At 37.8% G+C, this 14112-nt stretch overlaps 1 pseudogene; it reads right to left on the bottom strand.

Annotated features, from left to right (window-relative positions):
* Nucleotides 1-4312: 4312 nt before the first annotated feature.
* Nucleotides 4313-13636, bottom strand: LOC130859965 (peptidyl-prolyl cis-trans isomerase G-like; annotated as a pseudogene).
* Nucleotides 13637-14112: the final 476 nt, after the last annotated feature.

Raw genomic sequence — 14112 nt, forward strand, 5'->3', positions numbered from 1 at the left:
AACCAACAGACAAAAATGCTTTTTATGTTAATAAGACAAAGTATAAAGACACCTAGTTAAAAAGCATGATTTTTATTTTTAAAAAGTAGTTCATACTTATTCAGATTTTTTTTTCTCTCGGATTTGACTGGCTTTGTTGACTTTTTTGCAACAAAATATTTGGACTGATTTTTTTCCCCATCATATGGTAACTTCATGAAAAGCACTTTTACTTTTACAGTAGCTTTGTTTCATAGGCTGATAATTGTTTCATTTAGAAAAAATTATTTGGTTATTAATTGGTTTTTGATGGGAACCAATTTAATATTTTCTTAACAAGAAGAAAGGTATTCTGTGAAAGCAAAATGATGGTAGGTCAGGGAATCTATTTACTGTATCAATTTTTCACAATTATTGTTTTGTTTTACTAAAGATTTTTAAGAATCCAATGGCTATCTGAACCTATTGTTATATCATTTCAAGCAACAATAAATGAAATTATCAACATAGATTGTTGTTTTCCTTTAACTTGTTTTTCAATGTGGTGGATTCTAAAACTTTGTTATGTTGACTTTTACTATCGCAAAAGCTATTTTATGTTATTTTCCAGTGAGTTATATCTGAAATTTCCTTATTGAAAAATAGTATATAGGCACTCTAAGCAATGTTTATTATCTACTTTATTCATAGATACAGTGTGAGGTTGAAGCCACTTAAGAAATTTTAGGAATTTTTCTTCAGACATAATAGCCTAAGAGAAAAGAGAAGTAAAGAAAAAGATGAGGTTGTTAGTTATTATTAGTAAACATTTATGAGACATCATATGTCTTAAACTTAGAACAAATCTAAGAGGCTTTGTCTCTGTTGAAAAATAAGAGCATCCAGCCCTTATTTTAGTCATCTTTGCAATTGGTGTTTCTTCATCTGAATCAATCATGCTACAACATTTAAAGATTATTAAATGCCATTAAAATGAAAAATTGGTACACTATAATCTGCTCATCTAGCATACATAGACTTCGACACTAAGAAAATAGCGATTTAATTCAACAAGGCTTATTGTGATCTGCTAAGTGAAAAGTACTGTGCTTGGTAGTGCAAAGGACACAAATAATGAAAACATTGTTTTTGCTCTCATAGAGCTTACTTTACATTCTGGTAGAGAAATTAAGACCTATACTAAAGCAATAATAAGATAGTAATTAGAGAAGTGGTTCTCAAGCTTCAGGGTACATTGGAATACTCTAGAGAGCTTGTTTGAAAACAGATTGCTGGGCGCCATACCTAGTTTCTGACTCAATAGGTCTGGAGTGGGGCCTGAGAATGTGCATTTCTAACAAATTCGCAAGTGATGCTGATGCTGCTATTCCAGAGATTTAAAGGACTGTGGGAGTTCATAAGAGAGAGAATACAATCCTGACTGTGGGATCAGGGAAGCCTTTATAGAGAAGTTAAATTTTGAGCTGAGCCTTGAGAGATGAATAAGATTTTGATAGGCAAATACATGAGAAACGGACATTGTAGGCAGAGGGGACAGCTTGAGCAAAGCTCCAAGGGAGGAAAATATGAATTTGGGAAATAATGAAGAGATAATTCTAAACATAGGTTAATGTTGTAGGAGATGTTTGAACTGTATGTTAAGATCACTCTGTGGAGGACTTTAGATGTTAAAATAAGAAACCTGAGGTGTTTTTTTTTTTTAAAGAACTTTTATTGAGATACAATTGACATGCAATAAACTGCATATATTTAAAGTGTACAATTCCATTTCTGTTCTTTTATTAGTAATATATATACGGCAATTCCAATCTTCCAATTCATCCCACCCCAACTCTCCCCGCCTTCCCCCATTTGGTGTCCATATAGAAATCTGAGCTTTACTCAGCAAACTAATGTTTCCCAAACTTGCCTCATCATAAGAAACATATGGATAATATATTAAGTATACAAACTCCCAAACTTCATCTCAGAACTCCACATCTCCAGTAGATAGGACTGGGAATTCTATAGTTTTAACAGTCACTCCAGGTCATTCTTTATGACCAGTCCAATTTTAGAAACACGTGGGTAGATAATTGGCCATTTGTGCAAGTGCTTACCTCGAAAATTATGTGTATGTTAAATGTGTGTAACTCAAAACCCTGTTACATATACTGACCACTTAAAGGAGTACAGACACTGAGTGTTCTTTCCACGAAGTGAATAATAACGCTGTTTTCTTATTTATTAGTTGTGTTCTAAATATATTGGGTTTATTTATTCCTATAGAATGAACCATGCAACAGAGCTTTCACAAAAATCTTTGATGGGTTAAATTTTTTCGGAAATATTTTTCAATTAAAAATGACCTTAATTGGATGTGTTTTTCTCATCCATAATGTTAGCATAATGGCAGCTACCTCATAGGTACAGAGTGAGAATTTAATAAGTCACTGAATAGGAAGTTCTTAGTTTAAGGACTGATACATAATGCATGCTCAATGAATGGTAGTTGTCTGTACTAAAAAGAAAGTGTCTTTAATGGCACTTTAAATAACTCATTGGGAAGGGGTGAAATAATACAATATTCATTTGTCATATTTGAGTTGCACTAAATTGCATAGGACTTGAAAAATGAACTCTTGACTTCCATAGATTATCATCCATAAAAAAAATTTTTAAATTAGACCTCCCTCCTACATACACTTCCTCATGCTTTCGAGTAGGTCCCCTCCACTCCCATTCCCTCCTTGCCAACAGTTAGTTGGTTTATGGTCAGAGCATATAAATCTATTTTAATATTACCTTAAATAAAATGTAATTATAAAATAAATCCTTGGCATATTCTATTATAATACATTCTAAAGCCAAATACAGATGATTACTCTATTATTCACTCTTTTAGATTTTGGCATAATTTACTCCTTAGCAGATTATGCAAAAAGTCTCTTTACAAGACCCCATTTCTAGAGAATGGGAACAACACAACAAGCACAGTAGGGAACCATTCTTTGAGGACCCCTAACCCAGGGGGAGAGCATTGAATAAATGGATAACATTTATCTAAGTGCATCCTAGATAATGTGTATAGAGAAGGCACCAGTGAGGAGGAAGTCAGGGCAAAGGGGAGTAAACTAAGCTAAGCTTAGAATTAAGCTAAGTAAGCTAAGAATTTAGTGTGAGTTTTGGTTAGTTAGTGGAATAAACAAAACAAGAAGAAAAATGTTGGCACGTCTTATCTTTTGGCATTTGAACTCCTGGCTGCCAGTAGTTAAAGACTTTGCTGCTCAAAGTCTGATCCAAAGACCAGTAACATGGGAGATCCCTGGGAGTTGATTAGAAGGTCTTAGACCTCACTGCAGACCTTCTGAGTCAGAATCTGCATTTTAACAAGATCCTCAGGTGATTGTGTGCACATTAAAGTGTAAGGAGCACTTTTTTCATTGGAAAAGAAAGGAAGGGGGTGATATCAGAATTTCAAGAGACTCCATTTCAGAAGACAAGTATAAAAGAGTAATAATGGTTACTTGGTTTTCTGCACGTATATTTCCTATTTTAAATGTAGCATGGTGATATAGCTCTTGTTTAATTGCCTTTCAGTATAGGCTGTTTTCTTCCCCAACTGTGTAAATTATAATTCTCATACATCAACTGGGTATTTTGTTATGTAGCTTGAGAGGCACTTAGATGCTCTGTAGAGTTTTAATTAATGTAATAAAAGCAGGTAATTCAAAAGAGCAATCTTTGTCTTTCTTATTTTCACATTTTAATTCAGAAACCTTTCCCTAAACTAACACATGCCTTAAAAATCCCTACCATACTTCAGCAAAACAAAATAAAACAAAATAATCCAAACCCCATATAGCATTCTGAAAGATTTAGAAAAGTGCGCATAAGCCTACAGTCACGAATTATGTGTTGTAGCTATAAAATGTTTTATTAAAAGAGGAATTAAAATTCAGCTGACATTAGCATTTTGCCTGAAGTACCTCCTATGACAGAAGATAGCTTCAATCCTTTAAAACTACACACACGATAGCCTTTTTTTTTTTTTTTTTTAAGTTTCCAAATTGATCAGTTTGGAAACTTTACGTTTTACCATTTAGAATTTTTTTTAACGCAAAAGGAATTTTACTACAATATTTTTTTTCTCACTTCAAGTTTATTAAAACCTTAGCAAGACAAATTATCCACATTACAGATTATCAAAAGATCAACTCAATTAAGTCCACATTAAAAAGAAAAAAAGCCAAAAGCCTAAAAAACAATGAAAAGATGAAAACAACATAAAGGAGTTCATCAGCAAGCCTCTAAACTTTAAAACAGAGATAGAATTGAAATTAATTTGCACAATTCACTCATCCACTTTTGTCCTCATTTGTCCTAAGGCTTGATTCAGATTTTTTATTTTTGTCATGTACATGGTCATTTTCTTGACCATTTGATTTTTGGTCTTCCTTTTCCACCGAGGTTCTGGTCTTCTCATGCTCCTGATTAGGAATCTATTTTCAAATATAGGAGGATCTCTTTTTGGATGGACAATAGACTGGGGTCATGCTTCAAGATTTTCAGCCTCGTTTCACTAGATGCACTTTTCTTTCATTTTTCCTTTTTTGTGTTTTCAGGAATTTTTCCTATGTTTTTTTCTTTTTAAAAATATCTCTCCAGAAGCACTTTCAGAATCAGAAGAATCAGAAGAGGACTGAGAATCTCGAGCTGAGTCATGGGATAATGAGGATGGTGATGATGGCTTATGCCTTTTCTTCTTTCTTAGTTTTAGTTTGGGAATTAGCTCTCTGCAACTGAATATCTGCATCACAGCAAATGGTTTGCTAGCTGCATCTATTTTCTGATTTTCTCTCTCTCACAACTTCTTGACCAGAAATCACTTTCCCCAAAACCACATGATGCCCATCTAAATGAGGAGTTGGTTTCATTGTTAGGAAGAACTGTGAACTGTTTGTATTCTTCCCTTTCTTTTTTGGTCATTGATAAGAAACTCTCTCTTATATTTATTAGCAAAACTCATCTTCAAAATATCCTCTGTTGGAGAAAAAGATGGCGGCAAAGTAGAGAGACGTGGAGTGCATCCCTCTCCACAGATGCATTGGGAATGCACGGAAGGACGCAGTCATTCCCACAGAGAACCAGCTGAACACCAGCAGACGGCCTCGGACACCAGAAAGGGCTGCGGGGAGCCCGACGTAGCCGGTAGGGAGGCATCTACGAGGGCTCAGAGAGGGTGAAGCGGCGGAGCTGTGGCAGACGGGAGGGAGTGAGAAACATACGGAGGGTCCGCAGCGCAGCTCAGCGTTCCCGGACCGAGACATCGATCCGCGGCTGAACGGAGGGTCCAGGAGCGGGAGCGTGGGAACCGGAGAGCTGGTTCAGGGGGAGAAACATTGTTGCCGGTAGGGGGACAGACCGAGAGGACAGGAGGGAGGAGGTCCGCGGAGAGGAGTGCCCGTCCCTGAGCGCTGCCCGGCCATGATGGCGGCTGGAGGCTGCAGGCTCCCGGGCGGGGGGGGGGGGGGGGGGGGGGGGGGGAGGAGCCGCGCGCATAGCCTCTCCCTCTCTTTCGGCGCCTCTGCAACAGGCTGTGGAGAGACGCCCTGCGGGCCACCTAAGGCACTCAGGGAGAACAAGCACCCTCAGGCACTCGGGCGGGGCTAGATTAAAACTCCTTGCAATGCCAGCAGCAGGGAGGCTGCCGAGAGAAAAAAAAAAAAAAAACCAGCATCAAAAAGAAAAAACCCCGAGAGAGGCCCAACTCTAAGACTTTCTGTGTACGCCTGAGCCACCAGCGCCCTCTGCAACAGGCACCTCCAAGCCTGACTGAAACAACAGTGCGCCACTGCTCACTCACTCCCAGGAGAAGGAGTCACTATTGTATCCTCTCCCTCCCCACACAGCGAGGCTTACAGACGAACAATAAAGGAACCTCTGCTGGTCACAGAATAACGCAAAAAAAAAAAAAAACCCAAGGCAAGGAGAAGGACACTTACAGCTGAGACGCTAAGGACACAGAAATAGTAGTATCCATACCTATTGAACTGGTCCATTCTGGGATCAGTTCTGGATTTTTTTTTTTTTTTTCTCTTTTTTTTTTTTTTTTTGATTTATTAAATACGATCTTAGCTCTAAGGGATCTACAAGTTTTACAACATAATTTTTTAAGGATATTTTTTATTTTTTTTTATTTTTTTTTTTTATTTTTTTTTTTTTTTTTGCCTTTTTATATACGTCTATATCTAGCTAAGTTTTTGGTAGTACGGACAAAATATCTTTCATACTTTTCTTTTCATCCCTTTCTTTTATACACTTCTATTCCTTTCTTTTTCTTTGCATATTTCCAACCACATTACGCTCTTCTGTTCCCCTTTCTTCCAGCCATTTTAAGTGTATTTTATCTTAACATACTTATAAGCAACACTATCGGTCTGCTCAGACTCCTTGCTCTATTCTCCAGATGATGCACTGCCTTGGTATTTAATATTAGGCTTTTGTCTTTATCTTAGTTCTTAGTACAGTTGTCTAATTACATTCTGAGAATCTCCATTCTCTCTGGTGGTACTCCAGCTCATTTCTTATTTTGATCCTAGCTTACAAAATCTCCCTGGATTGATGTTTGTATGTGTAGGGTGTTATTTGTTGTTTGTTTGCTTTTGCTTTTGTCTCTGATTTGTTCTGTTTCAGTTGTCAATTTCTGCTGGGTTTCTCTTTGAATATCTGATAGCACACTGGGGTTCTGTCAGGTCTTTCTAGAGCCTTATGTCCTAATGGATTCAATAATTGTGTGTCTTATACATGTATGTGTTTCCTAGACTGAATATTCGTTTAATCCAATACTTGGACATTAGTCTGAGGCTTGGACAGTCTTCTATAAACACCTCTATCACCAGGACAAGCAACCCCAAAAGCTTGGACAACCATGAGGAAACAAAGAAACCCCATGCAGGCAAAGGAGCAGGAAAAAAACCCACAAGACCAAATAAATGAGGAGGAAATAGGAAAAATGCCTGAAAAAGAATTTAGAGTAATGATAGTAAAAATGATATAAAATCTTGGTAACAAAATAGAGAAAGTACAAGAAACAGTTCATAAGAACTCAGAAAAACAAACAGCAATGGATAACAAAATAACTGAAATTAAAAATACTCTAGATGCTATAACCAGCAGAATGACTGAGGCAGAAGAACGAATAAGTGAGTTGGAAGATAGAATGGGAGAAATAAACGCCACAGAGCAGGAAAAAGAAAAAAAAATAAAAAGACTAGAAGACAGCCTCAGAGACCTCAGTGATAACCTTAAACGTACCAACATTCGAATTATAGGCATCCCAGAAGAAGAAGAAGACAAGAAAGGGTCTGAGAAAATATTTGAAGAGGTTACAGTGGAAAACTTCCCCAACATGGGAAAGGAAATAATGAACCAAGTCCAAGAAGCACAGAGAGTCCCATACAGAATAAACCCAAGGAGAAATACACCAAGACACCTATTAATCAAACTAACGACAATTAAACACAAAGGAAAAATATTAAAAGCAGCAAGAGAAAAGCAACAAACAACATGTAAGGGAAAACCCATCAGGATAACAGCTGACCTTTCTACAGAAACTCTGCAGGCCAGAAGGGAATGGCAGGATATACTGAAAGTCTTGAAAGAGAGAAACCTACAGCCAAGAATACTCTACCCAGCAAGAATCTCATTCAGATTTGAGGGAGAAATCAAAAGCTTTCCAGACAAGCAAAAGTTAAGAGAATTCAGCACCACCACACCAGCCTTACAACAAGTGCTAAAGGAACTGTTTTAAGTAGGAAACACAAGAAAAGGAAAACACCTACAAATACAAACCCAAAACAATTAAGAAAATGGTCATTGGAACACACATGTCAATAATCACTTTAAATGTAAATGGATTAAATGCTCCAACCAAAAGACACAGACTGGCTGAATGGATACAAAAACAAGACCCTTCTATATGCTGCCTACAAGAAACCCACTTCAGACCAAGGGATACATATAGACTGAAAGTGAAGGGATGGAAAAAGATATTCCATGCAAATGGAAGTCAAAAGAAAGCTGGAGTAGCAATACTCATATCAGACAAATTAGACTTGAAAGTAAAGACTATTAAAAGAGACAAGGAAGGGCACTACATAATGATCAAGGGATCCATCCAAGAAGAACATATCACAATGGTAAATATCTATGCCCCCAATATAGGAGCACCTCAATACATAAGGCAAATGCTAACAGCTATAAAAGGGGACATCGACAGTAACACAATTATAGTGGGAGACTTGAACACCCCACTTACATCAATGGACAGATCATCCAAACAGAAAATAAATAAAGACACACAAGCTTTAAATGACACATTAGACCATCTCGACTTCATTGATATTTATAGGACATTCCATCCAAAAACGACAGACTACACTTTCTTCTCAAGTGCACACGGAACATTTTCCAGGATAGATCACATCTTGGGTCACAAATCAAACCTCAGCAAATTCAAGAAAATGGAAATCATATCAAGCATCTTCTCAGACCACAATGCCATGAGACTAGATATCAACTACAGGAAAAAAAACTGCAAAAAATACAAACACATGGAGGCTAAACAATTCACTCTTAAACAACCAAGGAATCACTACAGAAATCAAAGAGGAAATCAAAAAATATCTAGAAACAAATGACAACGAAAACACAACAACCCAAAACCTATGGGACGCAGCAAAAGCAGTTCTAAGAGGGAAGTTTATAGCAATACAGTCCTACCTTAAGAAACAAGAAAATGATCGAATAAACAACCTAACCTTACACCTCAAACAACTAGAGAAAAAAGAACAAAGAAACCCCAAAGTGAGCAGAAGGAAAGAAATCATAAAGATCAGAGCAGAAATAAATGAAAAAGAAAGGAAAGAAGCCATAAGAAAAATAAATGAAACTAAAAGCTGGTTCTTTGAGAAGATTAACAAAATTGATAAACCATTAGCCAGACTCATCAAGAAAAAAAGGGAGAAGATGCAAATCAACAGAATTAGAAATGAAAAAGGAGAAGTCACAACGGACACCTCAGAAATACAAAAGATCATGAGAGACTACTACAAGCAACTATATGCCAGTCAATTGGATAACCTGGAAGAAATGGATACATTCTTAGAAAAATACAATCTTCCAAGACTGAACCAGGAAGAAATAGAAACCATGAACAGACCAATCACAAGTACAGAAATCGAGGCAGTGATTAAAAATCTCCCAACACACAAAAGCCCAGGACCAGATGGATTCACAGGCGAATTCTATCAAACATTTCGAGAAGAGTTAACAGCTATCCTTCTCAAACTCTTCCAAAATATTGCAGAAGGCGGAGCACTCCCAAACTCATTCTATGAGGCTACCATCACCCTGATACCAAAACCAGGCAAAGATGTCACAAAAAAAGAAAACTACAGACCAATATCACTGATGAATATAGATGCAAAAATCCTCAACAAAATACTAGCTAACAGACTGCAACAGCACATTAAAAAAATCATACACCACGATCAAGTGGGGTTTATCCCTGGGATGCAAGGATTCTTCAATATACGCAAATCAATCAACGTGATACATCATATCAACAAATTGAAGGATAAAAACCATATGATCATTTCAATAGATGCAGAAAAAGCTTTTGACAAAGTTCAACATCCATTTATGATAAAAGCTCTCCAGAAAATGGGCATAGAAGGAAATTACCTCAACATCATAAAAGCCATATATGACAAACCAAAAGCCAACATTGTTCTCAATGGAGAAAAACTGGAAGAATTCCCTCTAAGAACAGGAACAAGACAAGGGTGTCCACTCTCACCACTGTTATTCAACATAGTTTTGGAAGTGTTAGCCACAGCAATCAGAGAAGAAAAAGAAATTAAAGGAATCCAAATTGGAAAAGAAGAAGTCAAATTGTCACTCTTTGCAGATGACATGATATTATATATAGAAAACCCTAAAGACTCTACCAGAAAACTGCTAGCACTCATTGATGAGTTTAGTAAAGTAGCAGGATACAAAATTAATGCACAGAAATCTCTTGCATTCCTATACACTAACAACGGAAGAGCAGAAAGAGAAATTAAGGAAACTCTCCCATTCACCGTTGCAACCAAAAGAATAAAATACCTAGGAATAAATCTGCCTAAGGAGGCAAAAGATCTGTATGCAGAAAACTTTAAGACATTGATGAAAGAAATCAAAGATGACACAAACAGATGGAGGGACATACCATGTTCCTGGATTGGAAGACTCAACATTGTGAAAATGACTGTACTACCCAAAGCAATTTACAGATTCAATGCAATCCCGATCAAATTACCAATGGCATTTTTCACAGAACTAGAGCAAGAAATCTTATGATTTGTATGGAAACGCAAAAGACCCCGAATAGCCAAAGCCATCTTGAGAAGGAAAAATGGAGTTGGTGGAATCAGGCTTCCTGACTTCAAACTATACTACAAGGCCATAGTGATCAAGACAGTATGGTACTGGCACAAAAATAGAAAGGAAGATCAATGGAATAGAATAGAGAACTCAGAAGTAAACCCAAACACATATGGGCACCTTATCTTTGACAAAGGAGGCACGAGTATACAATGGAAAAAAGACAGCCTCTTCAATAAGTGGTGCTGGGAAAATTGGACAGCAACATGTAAAAGAATGAAATTCGAACACTTCCTAACACCATACACAAAAATAAACTCCAAATGGATTAAAGACCTACATGTAAGGCCAGACATGATAAAACTCCTAGAGGAAAACATAGGCAGAACACTCTTTGACATACATCAAAGCAACATCCTTTTTGACCCACCTCCTAGAATCATGGAAATAAAATCAAGAATAAACGAATGGGACCTCATGAAACTTAAAAGCTTTTGCACAGCAAAGGAAACCATAAACAAGACTAAAAGGCAACCTTCAGAATGGGAAAAAATAATTGCCTATGAAACAACGGACAAAGGATTAACCTCCAAAATATACAAGCAGCTCATGCAGCTTCATACCAAAAAAGCAAATAACCCAATCCACAAATGGGCAGAAGACCTAAATAGACATTTCTCCAAAGAAGACATACAGATGGCCAACAAACACATGAAAAGATGCTCAACATCACTCATCATCAGAGAAATGCAAGTCAAAGCCACAATGAGGTATCACCTCACACCAATCAGAATGGCCATCATCACAAAGTCTGGAAACAACAAATGTTGGAGAGGGTGTGGAGAAAAGGGAACTCTCCTGCACTGTTGGTGGGACTGTAAGTTGGTACAGCCACTATGGAAAACAATTTGGAGGTTCCTTAAAAAACTACAAATAGAACTACCATATGATCCAGTAATCCCACTCCTGGGCGTATACCCAAAGAAAACCATAATCCCAAAAGAAACTTGTACCATAATGTTTATTGCAGCACTCTTTACAATAGCCAGGACATGGAAGCAACCTAAATGCCCATCAACAAATGAATGGATACAGAAGATGTGGCATATATATACAATGGAATATTACTCAGCTATAAAAAGGGATGAGATGGAGCTATATGTAATGAGGTGGATAGAACTACAATCTGTCATACAGAGTGAAGTAAGTCAGAAAGAGAAAGACAAATATTGCATGCTAACTCACATATACGGAATCTAAAAATGGTACTGATGAACTCAGTGACAAGAACAGGGAAGCAGATACAGGGAATGGACTGGAGAACTCGAGGTATGGGAGGGGGCGGGGGGTGAAGGGGAAACTGAGAAGAAGCGGGAGAGTAGTACAGACATATATATACTACCAACTGTCAAATAGTCAGTGGGAAGTTGTTGTATAACAAAGGGAGTCCAACTCGAGGATGGAAGATGCCTTAGAGGACTGGGGCAGGGAGGGTGGGGGGGAATCGAGGTGGGGGCGTCAAGGAAGGGAGGGAATATGGGGATATGTGTATAAAAACAGTTGATTGAACCTGGTGTACCCCCCAAAAAAATAAAATAAAAAAAAAAAAAAAAAAAAAAAAGAACTAATCCACACTAGACAAAAAAAAAACTACAAATAGAACTACCATATGATCCAGTAATCCCACTCCTGGGCATATACCCAAAGAAAACCATAATCCCAAAAGAAACTTGTACCATAATGTTTATTGCGGCACTATTTACAATAGCCAGGACATGGAAGCAACCTAAATGCCCATCAACAAATGAATGGATACAGAAGATGTGGCATATATATACAATGGAATATTACTCAGCTATAAAAAGGGATGAGATGGAGCTATATGTAATGAGGTGGATAGAACTACAATCTGTCATACGTAGTGAAGTAAGTCAGAAAGAGAAGGACAAATATTGTATGCTAACTCACATATACGAAATCTAAAAATGGTACTGATGAACTCAGTGACAAGAACAGGGAAGCAGATACAGAGAATGGACTGGAGAACTCAAGGTATGGGAGGGGGCGGGGGGTGAAGGGGAAACTGAGAAGAAGCGAGAGAGTAGCACAGACATATATATACTACCAACTGTCAAATAGTCAGTGGGAAGTTGTTGTATAACAAAGGGAGTCCAACTCAAGGATAGAAGATGCCTTAGAGGACTGGGGCAGGGAGGATGGGGGGGACTCGGGGGGGGTGTCAAGGAAGGGAGGGAATATGAGGATATGTGTATAAAAACAGTTGATTGAACCTGGTGTACCCCCCAAAAATAATAATAATAATAAAAAAATAATAATAATAATAATAATTTAAAAAAAAGCTATTACTCTCACTACAATTTTCTAAAAACATTAATACAATATCATTAAGGTAACATTATATTAAAATAAGATTAATTTTATAAGAGCAAAAATGCCTTGTATCTTTAAGAAGCAAAATAAAATAGTTGGAAATTAAAAAAAAAAAAAAAAATCCTCTGTTAATAGATTCCCCTCCTCTACCATTTCCTTCACTGAAGTCACCACCTTAAACCACAAAATTTTTGACAACCCTGTGAAAGAGATAATTCTTAAAACATAATGGGGGGGCGGGGGTGGGGGCTTCCCTGGTGGCACAGCAGTTAAGAATCCACCTGCCAATGCAGGGGACACAGGTTAGAGCCCTAGTCCAGGAAGATCCCACATGCCAAGGAGTAACTAAGCCCATGCGCCACAACTACTGAGCCTGCGCTCTAGAGCCTGCGAACCACATCTATGGAGCCCACATGCCACAATTATTGAAGCCCCCGTGCCTAGAGCCTGTGCTCCGCAGAAGCCACTGCAATGAGAAGGCTGTGCACTACTCTGAAGACTATCCCCTGTTCACCACAACTAGAGAAAGCCCACACGCAGCAATGAAGACCCAACTCAGCCAATAAGTAAGTAAGAAGTAAATAAATGTATTAAAACATCATGGCAGGATGAATTGGGAGATTGGGATTGACATATATACACTAATATGTATAAAATAGATAACTAATAAAAACCTGCTGTATAGCACAGGGGGAAAAAGGAAAGCTTCCTCAGGTGGGTAGAAACAACAACAAAAACCATAATGGCTTCTGAGCTTATTTCTCGGTCCCCTTTCACCAGTACAAAGACAATAAAAGTTCTCGCATGTTTGGGGGCACACATCAGAAAATAATTCAAAGACAGCTTTTCCAGCAGGTTATTAATGGTGATGTCAAAAAAGAAAACATCAAGGGTGCTGAACTTTTATTCTGATGGCTCCTACACTTCAATCTTTAAATAAAGAAAAATCAAGGACAAGCTGATCCAAAATTTTTTAAGCTCCTGTATCAGTACACTCTCTTTTTCCTGGGGTCCTGTCCTTTAAAGTGCTTCAAATCTGCCACTTGTAGAAAAGGCTCTGAAGCCAACTACTATAATCATTTTTTTAATTAGCCTTTTTTTTTAAATAAATTTATTTACTTATTGGCTGCGTGGGCTTTCTCTAGTTGTGGAGAGTGGGGGCTACTCTTCGTTGTGGTGTGCAGGCTTCTCATTGCTGTGGCTTCTCTTGCTGCAGAGTGCAGGCTCTAGGCGAGCAGGCTTCAGTAGTTGTGGCATGTGGGCTCGATAGTTGTGGCACATGGGCTTAGTTGTTCCTCAGCATGTGGGATCTTGACGGACCAGGGCTCTAAC

Source organism: Hippopotamus amphibius, chromosome 1 (genome assembly GCF_030028045.1).
Source record: "Hippopotamus amphibius kiboko isolate mHipAmp2 chromosome 1, mHipAmp2.hap2, whole genome shotgun sequence".
NCBI classification, from domain to species: domain Eukaryota; kingdom Metazoa; phylum Chordata; class Mammalia; order Artiodactyla; family Hippopotamidae; genus Hippopotamus; species Hippopotamus amphibius.